The sequence below is a fragment of the Dendrobates tinctorius genome, unplaced genomic scaffold (genome assembly GCF_039654945.1).
Source record: "Dendrobates tinctorius isolate UK_male_01 unplaced genomic scaffold, ASM3965494v1 ptg000022l, whole genome shotgun sequence".
NCBI lineage: Eukaryota > Metazoa > Chordata > Amphibia > Anura > Dendrobatidae > Dendrobates > Dendrobates tinctorius.
In genome coordinates this window covers 104,368,113-104,385,856 of record NW_027361690.1, presented here as the reverse complement: position 1 = coordinate 104,385,856, position 17,744 = coordinate 104,368,113, and the positions used below count along the sequence as shown (strand labels likewise).

General features: G+C 48.3%; 1 long non-coding RNA gene across 1 annotated transcript; it reads left to right on the top strand.

Moving 5' to 3' along the window:
* The first annotated feature begins 233 nt into the window (after positions 1-233).
* On the top strand, positions 234-13,979 carry LOC141083993 (uncharacterized). The gene is made up of 3 exons (XR_012230895.1): positions 234-375; positions 13,690-13,831; positions 13,910-13,979. It is a non-coding gene; the product is annotated as an uncharacterized lncRNA (long non-coding RNA).
* The last annotated feature ends 3,765 nt before the right edge of the window (positions 13,980-17,744 follow it).

Below are 17,744 nucleotides of genomic sequence, written 5' to 3'. Positions count from 1 at the left end.
GCATGCCATGCAATCCTATGGGATTCCGCTCTGTTGTGCTAATGCTGCATTTTTTTCCGTGGCGGAATCGCATCGCGGAAAAAAACGCAGCATGCTCATTAATTTTGCGGATCCGCGGCGATCCCGGCCCCATAGGGTTGTATGGGATCGCATATAAACCGCATTTTTAAATAAAAATAGCATCTTTTTCGCGGTAAATACCGCATGCGGCCAGGAAATGTCATCTAGCCCATCCCATCATGCCATGCAAGGACCATCCCATACAGGAAGAAGGAAATCCCATAATCCTTTCCTTCTTCCTGTATCATGGCTGGCGCTGCAGGCATGGAGTGGTACGACCGGATGGAGCTGAATGTCCCCTTCATGATTAGCGTGGTGAGTGCGTGTGCGTGGTGTCTGTGTATGTGTCAGTGTGTGGTGTATATGGCGTGGATGTGGTGTATGGGGCGTCTGTGACCGCTGCTGAGCCTGCTATCTGCCATAGGCCGATAGGACTACTAGTCCCATCGGCCTATGTGTGTTCCCATACAGTAGTGCCAGCAGGCTCAGCGCGATGGGAGCAGTATTTCCCATTGCGCCGTTCCTGCTGTGAATATATTTTTTATTTTCCCTGTCCCCCGCCAATATTTAATTTTAGAGCCTCCATTAATGCGCCTTTTTAATTCCTGCCTCCCCCCCATATATATATTTATTTATCATTTTTTCCCCCATCAGCCTTTATTTTTTTATTTTTTTTTTTTAAAGTGTCAAATAATTTTTTTTCATTGGTGGCCAGTGGTTACCTGTGGAAAAAAATTATAATTACCTGTCCCCGACGTCGCCACTAGTGTTGAGCATTCCGATACCGCAAGTATCGGGTATCGGCCGATATTAGCGGTATCGGAATTCCGATACGGACTTCCGATACTTTTGTCATATCGGATTCCGGAATCGGAATCGGAAGTTCCCATCATGCTATGAGCCTGCTTGCTTTGATTAAGCCAATGGGAATCCTCCAAAGTGTGGGCACATCCTGTTAGGCATGTAGGCATGTTAACTATTGGCATGGCTGTGATTGGCTGCCGAAATGATGTCATGATGCACTATAAAAGCCACCGCAGCCGCCATTTCTGGTCACTCTGCTGTGAATTCAGTTAGGGACAGGCTGCTGTAGAAGACTGTGAGGGACAGTTAGAAATAGCGATTCCACCAAACATCTAGTGCTTTACCCAGGCTACATAAACCACCACTGTAGCCTTCTTTGCCCTAGCAGCAGTGTTCACAGCTGTCTGCAAGGGCTGTGTGAGTGCAGCTCACGCTGTGGAGTGGGTCCTGCAGCCACGTCAGGCTGTAGGCCACCCAGTGTGATCACTGCTGCCTCATACATCTTTTATTTTTTGAGCTGCATTTTTTACATAATTTCAATCTAGTGTGCTTCCATCCGTATCCATATACGTTGGTTGCAAACACTAGTAGTAGACAGCGGAGCCTTTCTGCAGCCTTTCAGTGCTAGTGTCCACTTTGCTGCACTGTTCACGGCTGTCTGAGAGGTCTCTGACTGTGTGTGAGTGCAGCTCACGCTGAGTAGTGTGTCCTGCAGCTACGTCTGGCTGTAGGACGCTCAGCGTGCGTCAGTGCCTCACACATATTTTTATTTGAGTGCATCTCATTTTTTCTTCTATTAGTGTGCATCCATCCGTCTCCATCTACGGTGGTTGCAAACACTATATAGGAGTACACAGCGGAGCCTTTCTGCAGCCTGTCAGTGCCAGTGCCCACTTAGCTGCACTGTTGACGGCTGTCTGAGAGGTCTCTGACTGTGTGTGAGTGCAGCTCACGCTGAGTAGAGTGTCCTGCAGCTACGTCTGGTTGTAGGACGCTCAACGTGCGTCACTGCCTCACACATATTTGTCTTTGAGTGCAGCTCATTTTTTCTTCTCCTATTAGTGTGCATCCATCCGTATCCATCAACATTGGTTGGTTGCAAACACTATATAGGAGTAGATAGAGGAGCCTTTTTTTCTGGCTTGTGCCCTGCCGGCGCAGCCAGATTAGTATTACCCAATTTTTTTGGAGCCTCATCTTTTGCATTGTAGGTTACCTGCCTGCATTGTAATAGCTCCAAAAAGTTGGTGATACTATCAGTTTCAATTCTTTGTTCACATACTTTGAGTTTGTTTCCAACAAAGAAACCACAAAAAAAGTTCACCAAACACTACATTTGGAACTTGTGTAGGCCACATCAGCTCCTATTAAAGTGTAGTCCACACACACACACTTCATAAAATTAGTGTTTCTTGTACCTGTAACCAGCTGTTCAGGAATAAGCACACTAAGGCCCCCTTTGTACTTTTCTGCCTATCTTAAGCAGTCTTGCAAGATGAAGAAGGCAGGGAGTAAGGCGCGTGGGCGTGGGCGTGGAGTTTCAGCAGGGAGAGGACGTGGGGATTCTGCAGGGAGAGGACGTGGGGATTCTACAGGTAGAGGACGTGGGGATTCTGGGCCTGCTGCGGGCACCAGTGGATCAGCATCCCCCAGTTTTAGCAGGCAACAGTCCTTTATGCGCAGCTTTGTAGGACCTCAACGTACCCCACTGCTGCGGGAGGAACAAATTGAAGCCGTTGTCGGATGGATGGCAGCTAACGCATCGACTTCAATTACTTCCGCATCCTCTCAGGGTCAGAGCACCGAAGAGCAACCATCTGTCTCTTCACCACCTGCCAAAGTGCCCAGGCAGTCAGAGAGACATGGACAGGAGCCATCACAGTCTCTACTTCTGTTCTCGGAATCTGTTGGCTTGGAAAGAGGGGGCCAGCCAAGCAGCATTCCTGAATGTGAAGAAGAGGGAGTATGCAGTGATGCGCAACTTCTTTGTCCCTCTGAATCTGAAGAGGCGAGTGGGCCAGTGCCTATGGTCAGCACACCTCAGTACGCATCAGGTGATGACGAGACTCAGTTGCCACTTTCTGGTGCGTTCGGTGCTGGCGAGACAACCCCGGAGAAGCAGCTGTTTGAAGAGGGGAGGGAAGATGATGAGGTCCTTGACCCATCATGGCGTGAGGAACAGGAAGGTGGTGGGAGCAGCTCGGAGGAAGAGATTCCCCTACCGGCCAAAACAGGAGGCAGAGGGAGGGGGAAGACTTGGTTGCCTGTACCCTCCACTTCGGCACCCGTTAGGAGCATTCCTCATTCCAAAGGCAAACCGGGCGCTCCCAAGAGTTGCAGTGCGTGGTCCTTTTTTGACACAGTTGCAGATGACATTTGCTTTGTCAAATGCAAGCTGTGTCATCAGAGAGTCAAAAGAGGGAGAAATGTCAGCAACCTCAATACCACAAATATGTGGAAACATGTGCGCACCAAGCACGAGTTGGAGTTGCAGAGACACCCTGAAGACGTAGGCCAACGTACAGCACCACCTACCACCTCTTCAGTTCGTGTTGGGGCCTCTTCCTCCAGCTCACACACTGCTGGTTCGGCTTCCTCACAGGATCGCCAAGGAAGAACCTCTGCCACTGTTGTCCGGAGACCCTGTCAGATTACACCCATAGCAGCACGTTCCCATCCATCACAGCCATCGGTAGCACAGGCATGGGATAAAAGGCGCCCTTACTCGGCAAACCATCCCCTAGCACAGTCTCTGAATGCTGGCATTGCCAAACTTCTGGCAGTTGAAATGCTGTCATTCAGGCTGGTGGACACTGACACCTTCCGGGACTTAATGGCATTGGCAGTCCCCCAATACAACGTGCCCAGCCGCTTTTATTTCAGCAGGCGAGCCGTCCCTGCCCTGCAGAAACATGTTGAGGGCAAAATAAAACATGCGCTACTAAACGCCGTTAGTAGCAAGGTCCACCTGACCACCGATGCGTGGACCAGTAACCATGGACAGGGACGATACCTTTCCCTCACTGCCCACTGGGTCAATGTTGTGGAGCCGGGTACGGATCTGGAGAGTGGCACTGTACGTCTTCTTCCAACGCCACGGATTGCAGGACTCCAGTCTGTACACATAGACTCCTCCTCCTACTCAAGTTCCTCAGAAACAGCAGAGCAGGAGCCTGTTACGACCGATATGAGCACAGCCGTGGCCAAACGTCAACAGGCTGTACTCAAATTAATTTCTTTGGGGAATCGAAGCCACACAGCGCAGGAGCTCTGGAATGCTATCAAGCTGGAGAGCGATGTGTGGTTTGGGCCAGCGAATCTCCAGCCGGGCTTGGTAGTGTGACAATGGCCGAAATCTGGTGGCAGCTCTTGGCCTAGGCAACCTCACACACATCCCATGTCTGGCACATGTTCTTAACTTGGTCGTGCAGAGCTTTCTGAGGGACTATCCGGATCTTGATGCACTGTTGCACAAGGTCCGCATAGAGTGCGCTCACTTGCGACGTTCCAGCACGGCAAGATCGCGCCTCGCTGCTCTGCAGCGACGATTTGGCCTTCCGGAACATCGCATCATATGTGACCTACCCACCCGGTGGAATTCAACGTTACATATGTTGGAGCGGTTGTGTGAGCAGCAGGCAGCAGTCATGGAGTACCAGCTGCATCAGGCACAAACAAGTCGCACTGTGCGCCGTTCACACTTCAGCACCATTGAGTGGGCCTCTATGAAGGACATCTGCCTCGTTTTGCGTGCCTTCGATGAATCCACGCGGATGGCGAGTGCAGATGATGCACTAGTCAGCATGACTGTCCCCCTTATCTGCCTGCTTCAACAAACACTGCAAGCACTAAGGGATGAGGTTTCGGAAGAGGTGGAGGATGAGGAGTCCCAAATGCCATCTGCTTCTGGACAGTCTGCGCTACGTGTTTCCTCACAAAGGCCTAGGCAGGGGACACTTTGTGAGGAGGATGAGGAGGAGTCGATGGAGGAGGAAGACATCTCTCCAGAGGAGGGAGGTACACAAACCTCTACTCAGTATGTACAGCGAGGGTGGGGTGATGCAGAGCAGGCCGAGGTCACGCCTCAAACAGGGGACAGCGGTTCTTTGGCAGTTGGGAGTCTGCAGCACATGGTTGATTTCATGCTGCAGTGCCTGAGAAACGACCGCCGCATCGCCCACATTCTCGTCTCGGCTGATTATTGGGTGTACACCCTCCTAGATCCTCGCTACCGGGACAGCGTACAAAGGCTCATACCAACGTTGAACCGGGAGCGTAAAATGCGGGAGTACGAAGAGTCACTGGTGCAGTCCATAATGTTTTCCATTCCACCCGACAGCATTGTTGCTATTGCTTTAAAAAGCAGCTCTGTGCGTCGAGGCAGTGGAGGAAACTCTGCACAAAGAGGGAGCAGAGGCAGCGCCGCAGCACAAGGCAAGACCACTATGGCCCAAATGTGGCAAAGTTTTGTGTGTCCACCACAATTGTCTACACCATCAGCGACGCCTCGAGTCAGCAGGAGGCAACGCTTCCGTCAGATGGTGTCAGACTACATGTCTTGCCCTGTCGCTGTACTCCCAGATGGCTCTTCCCCCTTCAAGTTTTGGGTCTCTAAGCTGGATACATGGCCAGAGCTTAGCCAGTATGCATTGGAGGTGCTGGCTTGCCCTGCTGCCAGTGTATTATCGGAACGTGTCTTTAGTGCCGCAGGTGGTGTACTAACAGACCGTCGCACGCGACTATCTTCCGATAATGTTGACCGGCTGACTTTTCTGAAAATGAACAAGGCCTGGATCTCCAAAGACTTTGCCATTCCTCTTACAGACTAAATTAGTGGTTGGCAACTGTATCCAGGTCTGCTGGTGTGTTCATTTTTCTACAACCTGAACTATAATCCCTGTGCTTCAACACAGCCAGTTGTCGCTCAGATGTGTCGTCTGCACAGAGAAACACACTAGCTCCTGTGTTAGTGGGGTTCAGTAATGCCAGCTGATCCCCTGCTGTGTGGACGGCAAAGTCACCAGCTCCATCAACATTCAAACCACTACTGATTTTTAACCGTGCCCAACTTAGGTCTCTGGCTCCACTGTCTCTACTATTTCCCCTGACCTCCAACCCCGCCATCTACATCTCTGAAGTGGCGTCAGCACAATCTACACTTGTTCCTGTGTTCCTGTGGCTCAGTCCCATCAGTTTATCCCCTGATGTGTGTCCGGCAAGGTCTCCTGCTCTGTCCACATTCCCATAACCAGTAGGGAATGAGGACAGAGCTGGCGAACTTGCCGGACAAACATCAGGGGATCAACTGACGGGACTGAGCACCAGTAACACAGGAACAAGTGTAGATTGTGCTGACGCCACTTCAGAGATGTAGCTGGCGGGGTTGGAGGCCAGGGTAAATAGTAGAGACAGTGGAGCCAGAGGCCTAAGTGGAGCATGGTTAGAATCAGTAGTAGTCCACAACCTCCATAAAAACCGCTGCCCATTGGCCTCTGCATGCGGCATGCGTAATCCTGGGCTCCAACAGTGTCAGTTGGTGTTCAGAAGTGTCGTCTCCACAGAGCCAAACACATTCGTTCGAGTGTTAGTGGGTTTCAGCACTGCCAGCTGTTCCCCTGCTGTGGAGATGGCAAGTCTCCTGCTGCCTTCACCTGCCAAAAACAACAGGCCCCAGCCTGCTCCTCGCCTAATCCTGGGCTCCAACAGCGTCAGTTGGTGTTCAGAAGTGTCGTCTCCACAGAGCCAAACACATTCGTTAGAGTGTTAGTGGGTTTTAGCACTGCCAGCTGTTCCCCTGCTGTGGAGATGGCAAGTCTCCTGCTGCCTTCACCTGCCAAAATCCAGTAGGCCCCAGCCTGCTCCACACCTAATCCTGGGCTCCAACAGCGTCAGTTGGTGTTCAGAAGTGTCGTCTCCACAGAGCCAAACACATTCGTTCGAGTGTTAGTGGGTTTCAGCACTGCCAGCTGTTCCCCTGCTGTGGAGATGGCAAGTCTCCTGCTGCCTTCACCTGCCAAAAACAACAGGCCCCAGCCTGCTCCTCGCCTAATCCTGGGCTCCAACAGCGTCAGTTGGTGTTCAGAAGTGTCGTCTCCACAGAGCCAAACACATTCGTTCAAGTGTTAGTGGGGTTCAGCACTGCCAGCTGTTCCCCTGCTGTGGAGATGGCAAGTCTCCTGCTGCCTTCACCTGCCAAAATCCAGTAGGCCCCAGCCTGCTCCTCGCCTAATCCTGGGCTCCAACAGCGTCAGTTGGTGTTCAGAAGTGTCGTCTCCACAGAGCCAAACACATTCGTTCAAGTGTTAGTGGGGTTCAGCAATGCCAGCTGTTCCCCTGCTGTGGAGATGGCAGTCTCTCCTGCTGTCTCCGCATTCCAAAGACAGTAGGCCTCTGCCTACACCCTCCTATTTCCTGGGCTTCAACTCAGCCAGTTGTAGCTCGGAAGTGCCGTCCACATGGAAAGAGATACTTGCTCCCGTGTCTCAGTGGGGTTCAGTAACGTCAGCTGATCCCCTGCTGTGTGGATGGCAGTCTCTCCTGCTGTCACCTCATTCAAAATACAGTAGGCCTCTGCCTACACCCTCCTATTTCCTGGGCTTCAACACAGCCAGTTGTAGTTCGGAAGTGCCGCCCACACGGAAAGAGATACTTGCTCCCGTGTCTCAGTGGGGTTCAGTAACGTCAGCTGATCCCCTGCTGTGTGGATGGCAGTCTCTCCTGCTGTCACCTCATTCAAAATACAGTAGGCCTCTGCCTACACCCTCCTATTTCCTGGGCTTCAACACAGCCAGTTGTAGTTCGGAAGTGCCGTCCACACGGAAAGAGATACTTGCTCCCGTGTCTCAGTGGGGTTCAGTAACGTCAGCTGATCCCCTGCTGTGTGGATGGCAGTCTCTCCTGCTGTCACCTCATTCAAAATACAGTAGGCCTCTGCCTACACCCTCCTATTTCCTGGGCTTCAACACAGCCAGTTGTAGTTCGGAAGTGCCGTCCACACGGAAAGAGATACTTGCTCCCGTGTCTCAGTGGGGTTCAGTAACGTCAGCTGATCCCCTGCTGTGTGGATGGCAGTCTCTCCTGCTGTCACCTCATTCAAAATACAGTAGGCCTCTGCCTACACCCTCCTATTTCCTGGGCTTCAACACAGCCAGTTGTAGTTCGGAAGTGCCGTCCACACGGAAAGAGATACTTGCTCCCGTGTCTCAGTGGGGTTCAGTAACGTCAGCTGATCCCCTGCTGTGTGGATGGCAGTCTCTCCTGCTGTCACCTCATTCAAAATACAGTAGGCCTCTGCCTACACCCTCCTATTTCCTGGGCTTCAACACAGCCAGTTGTAGTTCGGAAGTGCCGTCCACACGGAAAGAGATACTTGCTCCCGTGTCTCAGTGGGGTTCAGTAACGTCAGCTGATCCCCTGCTGTGTGGATGGCAGTCTCTCCTGCTGTCACCTCATTCAAAATACAGTAGGCCTCTGCCTACACCCTCCTATTTCCTGGGCTTCAACACAGCCAGTTGTAGTTCGGAAGTGCCGTCCACACGGAAAGAGATACTTGCTCCCGTGTCTCAGTGGGGTTCAGTAACGTCAGCTGATCCCCTGCTGTGTGGATGGCAGTCTCTCCTGCTGTCACCTCATTCAAAATACAGTAGGCCTCTGCCTACACCCTCCAATTTCCTGGGCTTCAACACAGCCAGTTGTAGTTCGGAAGTGCCGTCCACACGGAAAGAGATACTTGCTCCCGTGTCTCAGTGGGGTTCAGTAACGTCAGCTGATCCCCTGCTGTGTGGATGGCAGTCTCTCCTGCTGTCACCTCATTCAAAATACAGTAGGCCTCTGCCTACACCCTCCAATTTCCTGGGCTTCAACACAGCCAGTTGTAGTTCGGAAGTGCCGTCCACACGGAAAGAGATACTTGCTCCCGTGTCTCAGTGGGGTTCAGTAACGTCAGCTGATCCCCTGCTGTGTGGATGGCAGTCTCTCCTGCTGTCACCTCATTCAAAATACAGTAGGCCTCTGCCTACACCCTCCAATTTCCTGGGCTTCAACACAGCCAGTTGTAGTTCGGAAGTGCCGTCCACACGGAAAGAGACACTTGCTCCCGTGTCTCAGTGGGGTTCAGTAACGTCAGCTGATCCCCTGCTGTGTAGATGGCAAAGTCTCCTGCTGCCTACACAGTCGTACCACTACTGATTTTTAACCGTGCTCCAATTAGGCCTGTGGCTCCACTGTCTCTCGTCTTTCCCCTGTCCTCCAACCCTGCCAGTTACAGCTCCGAAGTGGCGTCTGCACAATCCACACTTGTTCCTGTGTTACAGGTGTTCAGTCCGGTCAGTTAATCCCCTGATGTGTGTCCGGCAATGTCGCCTGCTCTGTCCACATTCCCATTATGGGAATGTGGACAGAGCAGGCGACATTGCCGGACACACATCAGGGGATTAACTGACCGGACTGAACACCTGTAACACAGGAACAAGTGTGGATTGTGCAGACGCCACTTCGGAGCTGTAACTGGCGGGGTTGGAGGACAGGGGAAATACGAAAATCAGTGAAGCCACAGGCCTAAGTGGAGCATGGTTAAAATTAGTAGTCTACAACCGATCTTAAAATTTCTTCAATGCAGCCTCAGCCTGCTCCGTGCTTGTCCCTGGGCTTCAACACAGCCAGTTGTTGCTCGGAAGTGCCGTCTTCACAGAGTAAAACACTAGCTCCTGTGTTTGTGGGGTTCAGTAACGTCAGCTGTTCCCCTGCTGTTTTGATGGCAATCTGTCCTGCTGCCTCCCAATTGACAGCACATCAGGCCTCAGCCTGCTAAGTGCTTGTCCTGGGCTCCAACATCGCCAGTTGCTGCTCATAACTGACTTTGGCACGGTTACTCCCTCCTGCCCAGCTTGGTTCCAGCCCTGCCTGCTGTTTCCGGGAAGTGTCAATGTCAGTTTGCCACCCCAAGTTGCCATGTCGTGTTGCGGTTGGGTTAGCCGAGGCTAGGGTGCCAGCAGTTTAGGTGCTTCCTATGTGGACTGCGGGTTCTGGTAAGAAAGGCTTGTTCCATAGTGCCAGTAGGACAAGCACCCCCTGTAGGACTGTGTGATTCGGTAACTGCGGCCAGCTTGCGGCATGCCAACTTTGCTTTTCAGGGGTAACTTCTGATACCCCTCCGGGTTCCAGCACCGTCAGCTGGTTCTCGTCAGAGCCTTTGGCCTAGGTGCCTCCATCTCGGTATCCGAGTTCCGGCAACGTCTGCTGGTCCTTGGTAGTGCTTTGTAGCACAGGTACCTCCTGCTTAGTAACCGGGTTCCAGCACCGTCAGCTGGTCCTCGGTTGTGCCATTGGCTCTTATTCCTTCTGCTGCCCCTCCGGGTGCCAGCACTGTCAGCTGGTCCTCGCTATTTCCATTTGCTCTTGCAGCTTATGCTACCCCTCCGGGTTCCAGCACCGTCAGCTGGTTCTCGTCAGAGCCTTTGGCCTAGGTGCCTCCATCTCGGTATCCGAGTTCCGGCAACGTCTGCTGGTCCTTGGTAGTGCTTTGTAGCACAGGTACCTCCTGCTTAGTAACCGGGTTCCAGCACCGTCAGCTGGTCCTCGGTTGTGCCATTGGCTCTTATTCCTTCTGCTGCCCCTCCGGGTGCCAGCACTGTCAGCTGGTCCTCGCTATTTCCATTTGCTCTTGCAGCTTATGCTACCCCTCCGGGTTCCAGCACCGTCAGCTGGTTCTCGTCAGAGCCTTTGGCCTAGGTGCCTCCATCTCGGTATCCGAGTTCCGGCAACGTCTGCTGGTCCTTGGTAGTGCTTTGTAGCACAGGTACCTCCTGCTTAGTAACCGGGTTCCAGCACCGTCAGCTGGTCCTCTGTTGTGCCATTGGCTCTTATTCCTTCTGCTGCCCCTCCGGGTGCCAGCACTGTCAGCTGGTCCTCGCTATTTCCATTTGCTCTTGCAGCTTATGCTACCCCTCCGGGTTTCAGCACCGTCAGCTGGTTCTCGTCAGAGCCTTTGGCCTAGGTGCCTCCATCTCGGTATCCGAGTTCCGGCAATGTCTGCTGGTCCTTGGTAGTGCTTTGTAGCACAGGTACCTCCTGCTTAGTAACCGGGTTCCAGCACCGTCAGCTGGTCCTCGGTAGTGCCATTGGCTCTTGTTCCTTCTGCTGCCCCTCCGGGTGCCAGTACCGTCAGCTGGTTCAAGAGGACAAAGAACAGGAAGACAACCACCAAGATGCAGAACAACAAGAGAGAGAAGACAAAGAAGCATAAAAAAAACAAAGCAGAAGAACATTAAGCATAAGACTAATACTCTGAGCAAATGATATTATCTTATTTATAAGCAGAAGAAGACTAAGCAGTGTATGGGGGTGAGTCCGTTCCTCCTCGTGGTGCCCCTGGAAAAGGCCTGCTGCTGCAGGCCAAACTGAACGCGGACAAATCCTGTTGTAAATCTTTTGTGACAGGCAGAACGGAAGGTGTAAACTTCTAACTTTTCTAGATAACAACTACAGGAATGCCTGACACAAACAAGAATATGATGAAGAAGAATAGGAAGAAGATGAAGAAGTTGAATATGTAGAATAATAATTGTTGAATAAGAAGAATATGAAGAATGTAAGAAAAGGAAGAAGAAGAAGAAGAATGTAAAAAAAGGAAGTAGAAGAATTTAAAAAAGGAAGAAGAAGAAGAATGTAAAAAAAGGAATAAGAAGAAGAATGTAAAAAAAGGAAGAAGAAGAATGTAAAAAAAGGAAGTAGAAGAATGTAAAAAAAGGAAGAAGAAGAAGAAGAAGAATGTAAAAAAAGGGATAAGAAGAAGAAGAAGAAGAAGGTAAAAAAGGGAAGAAGAATAAGAAAGAAGAAGAAAGAAGAAGAAGACATACATGTCTGGCAAAATATAAATGAGGCTAACATAGTCAATATCTTTGTAACTCCTAACGTCTTTAAAAAAAAAGTTTAATTCCTGCTATTCCTTTTGATTGGGCTAAAACTCTATGGCTTTAATGTCTCCTCCACCTCCCACAATACATTCTACATTATTCTTAGTTGTTTTTCTTCATGTAGAATTAACCTACAAGGAAAGAAAGGGTTTTTTTTAATTCCGATATTTTGGCCCCATTGACTTGCATTGGTTCCCGGTATCGGAATCGGCGATACCGATATTTTTTTTTAAGATCGGCCGATCCATTCCGATCCGATATTTTCAAGTATCGGCTGGTATCGCTCAACTCTAGTCGCCACCTAAAAAAAAAATAAAAATAAAAAACCCATACTCACCTATTCTGCTAATTCCCCGAAGACCATGCTCAACCTAAATAAAAATGTAAAAAAACAAACCACAAAAATACCTACCCTCCGCAGCATCCCATAAAAACAAGTGTCCCACGAAGATCTAAAGTTTAGAGCAGCCACATAACATGTGGCCGCTCTAAACTCCCGACGCCGCTACAATGAGCCGGGCCGTAAAGCGCCCCGGCTCATTGTTTACCGACTTCACCCGAAGTCAGCTCGCGCTGCTCGGGTGAACTCGGGCAGTCCGGTCTGCGCATGCGCGGACTACCATGCTGTCCTGAGATGAACTCAGGAGCGTGGGAAAATTTCTCACACTCCTGTGCTGATCTCAGGTCAGCAATGAATGTTTTTTTTGTTTTTTTTTTCTCTTTCTTCAATGGATGGATTGGGCAAGAAATAAAAAATGGTCAAAAACAAGTTGTCTTATTTTCAATAAAAATTTTTAAAAATATTGTTTGTGTTAATTTTTTTAACCCTTCATTAATATATGGTTAATAATGGATCGGCGTCTGATTGACGCCTATCTGTTATTAACCCGGCTTAATGTCACATTCCAATTGCAATGTGACATTAACCCCTTATTACCCCATATGCCCCTGCACGATGGCTGTGGGAAGAGAGAGGGTTAAGTGCCATAAAAGGCGCATCTTACAGATGTGCCCTTTATGGGGTGTCTGTCGGCAGATTTTTGTAGCCGGGGGGGGGCCAAAAAAATGGTCCCTTCTTAGGCTATTTAAATCTGCCGTCACTCACCTGCTTCTCCCTCTCTGGTGTCTAAAATTGCGCGGGAGCCCACGCCAAATTTTTTCTAGATTATACACCGAAATTGAACCCCTAAATTAGAAAAAAACATATTTAACACCATTAATAAACAACATAACATTGATGACTTCATGTCAACCATATTTTTAGTTTTGTGTATATATTTTAAAATCATGGGTCAGGCATTGGATTCGGTGTTAAATAAAAAAATATATTGTTTCTAGGGTTGCATTTCGTGCGCGTCCATGCGCATGCGTTCTGCATCCCTATGTTTAATTTTTTTCAGCATGGTGTTGCGCACGTACCATTTTTTTTTTTTTTTAATTTTGATTTTTGAACAGTACGCCATGGCACAGCGTACGCAAACAGTATTATTTTTCCTCCGCCTCACCTGTGTTTTTTTAAAAAAAAAAGGTAATTTGTGTGGCAAGGACACGCTGTAGCGTGGATTGCCATGCGCACGTCAGCTTTTTTAGTATCATGCCTGAACATGGTTATAGAATAGTATTAACTCATGCGTCTATAATAAAAACTCAAAGGCGCTACTGTGAAACTCGCCTTAGCCATGGAGAATTGGTGTGGTGTTAGGGAAATCGTATAAGGCCATCCTTGCCGTATCTTTTGTTACACAGGTGTCATACAGAGAGTGTGGGGTTTGGAATTGTGTTAGGCCTAGGTGTGTTTTAGTGTGGCTATATATCTCTACATGTGTTGACCAAATTATAGAGATAAAACGGACTTTTGTATTTCACATTACTTTGAAATAACACGTATTAACACGGAATTTTCACTTTCCAGATAGAGAAACATCCTGAAGTGTGGGACCGCGCCAGCGAGGCATACAAAGGAACATACAATAAAAGGGATGCTTGGCCAGCAATTGTGACGGAAATATATCCGCAGTGGCCTGACCTGCCAAGAGCTGGGAAAAAACAGATTAGTAAGTTCGTATTATGAGTACTAAGTTGGCCTGTAATTTTTGAAATTAAAGTAATGTTTTTATTTGATTTCATTGCAGTGGATGATGTTAAAAATCGTTGGCGCTCCATAACAGACAGGCTGGTAAAGTCTATGAAAACACCAAGCGGAAGTTCACCTCCTAGAAAGAAGGTTCCATTTGTAGATCTGCTGCAGTTTGTTTTAACCAGCAGGAATTTGCGGAGGTACATTGCGCTTTGATAACTGGGGTTGTATATGGCTGTTGTCAAAACAATGGATATACGGTGGCTCTAGATGATGACTGGACATTTGTAGTTGTTGTCGTAGTGCGGTGTGTCTCTTTGACAAAACAATGGGGGAATATTGATTTTTGGTAAGCGGAAGTTGAGACTCTGTTGAAAATAGACAAATGAAAACGTAAAAAAAATTAAAAAGTAGCACAAAGGTACAAAATGGCCACATAAGATGGTAAAGATATAATGATCCTGTTTTGGCTCCAAAATGCTCCATAGATTCTTCCCAAATATGCTAGGCCATAGACTATGTCCCCATATGCTGCTACCCATCTTTGATCACTTGTTTATATTCCGTGAGGTATACTTGATGCTCCAAAAAAGACCCTAAAATCGCATGTCATTCCCGAGTGTATCCATTATTTATTTATATATATTTATATTTCTGCTCAGTTATAAAGTTTGACTCTTGTTTTTGGTGTATAATAATTTAGTTGTTCGTCCTTCTACAGAACGGATGGAAATATCAGTCCCGGGACGTCAATGGACACTGAACAGAACAGCCCGGAACAGGGTCTGGCCGAGGAGGTGCAGGACATGTCTTGCTCTCCAGGTCCTCCAAATGACAGGCCCTCTTCAGCCATTTCCTCCACAGCAACCGAACCTTCTGGTTGTGATTCCTGTTTGGACACCAGTGTGTCCTCTGTCGTGGAGGAGGCGTCTGGCTCCACTGTTAACGCTACTGCATCTGCCGCTAGCAGTACCCCAGGTGGTGGTGTGTCAAGGCGCACTTGGATACGGGCAGGTTCTGGCTGTCCCGTGTCATCGACAAGGGCAGCACAAAAAAAAGGGACAACAACTGAGACTTCCGCTAGTGCAATTCAACAACTCACTAGCAGAACCCTCAGTCTTATAGATAATGTCAGACATCAAGATGAACTAGACACTTTTGGGGTAAACATAGCCAGCCGCCTGAGGTCCATGACACGGGACCGTCAGAATTTAATAATGTCAGCTGTACATGTACTTATTATGTCTGTTGACACAGCATCAATTCCAACACCTTCCAATGACATAATCACTGGGATTATGAACCTTTGTAATCCCCGCAGTGTGCCACCACCACCACCAGCAGCAGATGCATCGCAGCGGTTTGGGCCCGCGCCATCCTTTCGTCCGGAACATCCAGATTCATTGGTTTATGGCCGCCCAAATCCATCACAAACTATTGGACAACATGGAAACTCTCCAATGAGTCAGGTGTTGTCTCAAAATCTATACCCCTCGTATAGCTACGATCCAGACTACCAACAATTTTGATGCATGGTTAATCAATAAGTAATTAGTCGGGTCCAAAAACCTCCGTAGCCACCAGACACCTTGCCTGTCCTGTTGACAGGGTTACATTATTCCGACAATGTTTGTCGTTATGTTGTAGTATGTTTCATACTGTTTTTTTACTTGTGGTTTATACAAGTTTGTTACTGTTTATATAAAAAATAATGGTTTCAAGACTCTGTGTGTGTGTAAATATATTTTCAGTGCAAAAGACTACTCACTGTAATGAAGCAATAAACACTTGCATTTAGATGAGTCCTCTCCTCTACTAGATTGCCCAACGTGACATACTTTGTTTTTTAATTATACCACAAAAACAGTTGAAATTTTTGGTTAGTCATTCATACACCCACAACGGACAACGCAGACTTCAACAAAATCAGCTGTGGACATAAACTCTACTCACAACACGCTGCATCCTCACTACTATTGGAGCTAACAGCTCAACCAACCACCGTACTGCTGTGACACCCCAAACTACTGCCTCCTTTGTGTACTGTAGTGATATTTGGTATGTTACCCCTTGTAAAGTAACGCACCATGGGCTATATGTTTAAATTAAAAGCAATTATAGTATATATGTTCTGAAAATTGAGTGTAGTGGAAAATGGTGGTGTGTAAAGAATCGATTTTCACAGAGGCAAGATTACTGTTTAACAACCGAAAATTTTATTAATTTTTAACATTTTGGCAAAAATTATTGATCAACATAGAACTCGGTTGCTTGGGATTAATCATCATTTCTTCTCTCATGTACAGGCTGATCAACACCGGCACTGGAGTATTGCCAGTGCACGGCACCTTCAGGACTCATGAAGTAGTCTGTGAAGGTTTCTCGCACACGCACCCCCGAGTTAGAAAGCCTTCCATGACCCAAGGTTTCGACTGCAACTAATTCAGACACCTGTGACTCCTCATCTACCTCTGTTCTGTATTCTTGAAGGTAGTTGTGGAGTACACAGCACGCCTTAATTACAGTGTCAACAGTGTCAGTCTCTAACCGGATGGCTGTGTGAAAGATACGCCACTGACTACACATGATCCCAAAGGCGCATTTCACATATCTTCGTGCACGGCTCAGCCGATAATTAAAAATCCTCCGCCGGTCATCCAGTGTCCTTCGTGGGTATGGTCGCATCAGGTTGGTCTTTAAGGGAAAGGAATCATCCGATACCATCACAAAGGGCACTGGAATTGTGGAACCCGGCAAAGGTCTTGGGGCTGGAAGCGTTCCGCCATGTTGAAGAATTTGCAGTCCGATCTGAGATGATCGCAAAACCCGAGAGTCCCCAGTACTACCATAGGCACCAACGTCGATGGCAACAAATTTGTAATGTGCATCAGCCACCGCCATCAGGACCACTGAAAAATACTTCTTATAATTAAAGAAGCGTGAGCCCGATCGTGGTGGCTTCTGCACTCTCACATGTTTACCATCAACTGCACCAATGCAGTTTGGGAAATTGGCCACAGACTGAAAGCCAGCTGCGACCTGCAACCAAGTCTCCACGGTCGGCGATGGCATGACGATGGGCTGCAACTTCCGCCAGATGACGGCACATGTGCACCTCACAATTTGAGAGATGGTGGATTTACCAACCCTAAATTGGAGGTGCAGTGATGTGTAGCTCTCTCCTGTGGCCAAAAACCTGGAAAAAAAACAAAGAAAAACATGTTTCATTGGGATCTTAGGGGTTAAATGTGTATCCAAAAAAAAATATATATATTACCGCAAGGTGATGAGCAGCCTTTCCTCAGCAGAGATGGGTCTTCTCATGACTGTTTCTTGATAATTTAACTCGGGGGAAAGAAGGTCGAGTAGGCGATCAAATGCTGGTATTGTCAGCCGGCAGAATTTGACAAATTTTTCTGGATACCTGAAACAGGAAACAAAATAAAAGGTAATTATTGAACATGATTTGAACAAAAAAACAAAAAAATTAACATTATATTTGTTGGTCAATGAGTCCAAAAAACATAAGTTGCCCTACTATATCTTACTTTCTTAAATCCTGGTAAAGAAGATTGAAGTGGCCCTTGTCCTCACGCTCTTGAACTATTGGGTGGACCCACATTCTTTTGGGAGCTGTCCTCCTGTTCCTCACCCTTGTACGACATCGCTCCTATGGGAGAATTTAATATGAGTCCCAAAAACATCTAAATAATCTGATAAAAACTATACAGACATTAAGGCCGGGGTCACACTGGCGAGGAATACGGGAGAGTGAGAGGCGCAAAAAGCACCCATTAGACACGGACAAATGATTCTCTATGGGGTCACTCGCACCAGGCGTATATTTCTCCTCCGTATCCTCCGCTCCATGCCACTCGCAGCATGCTGCG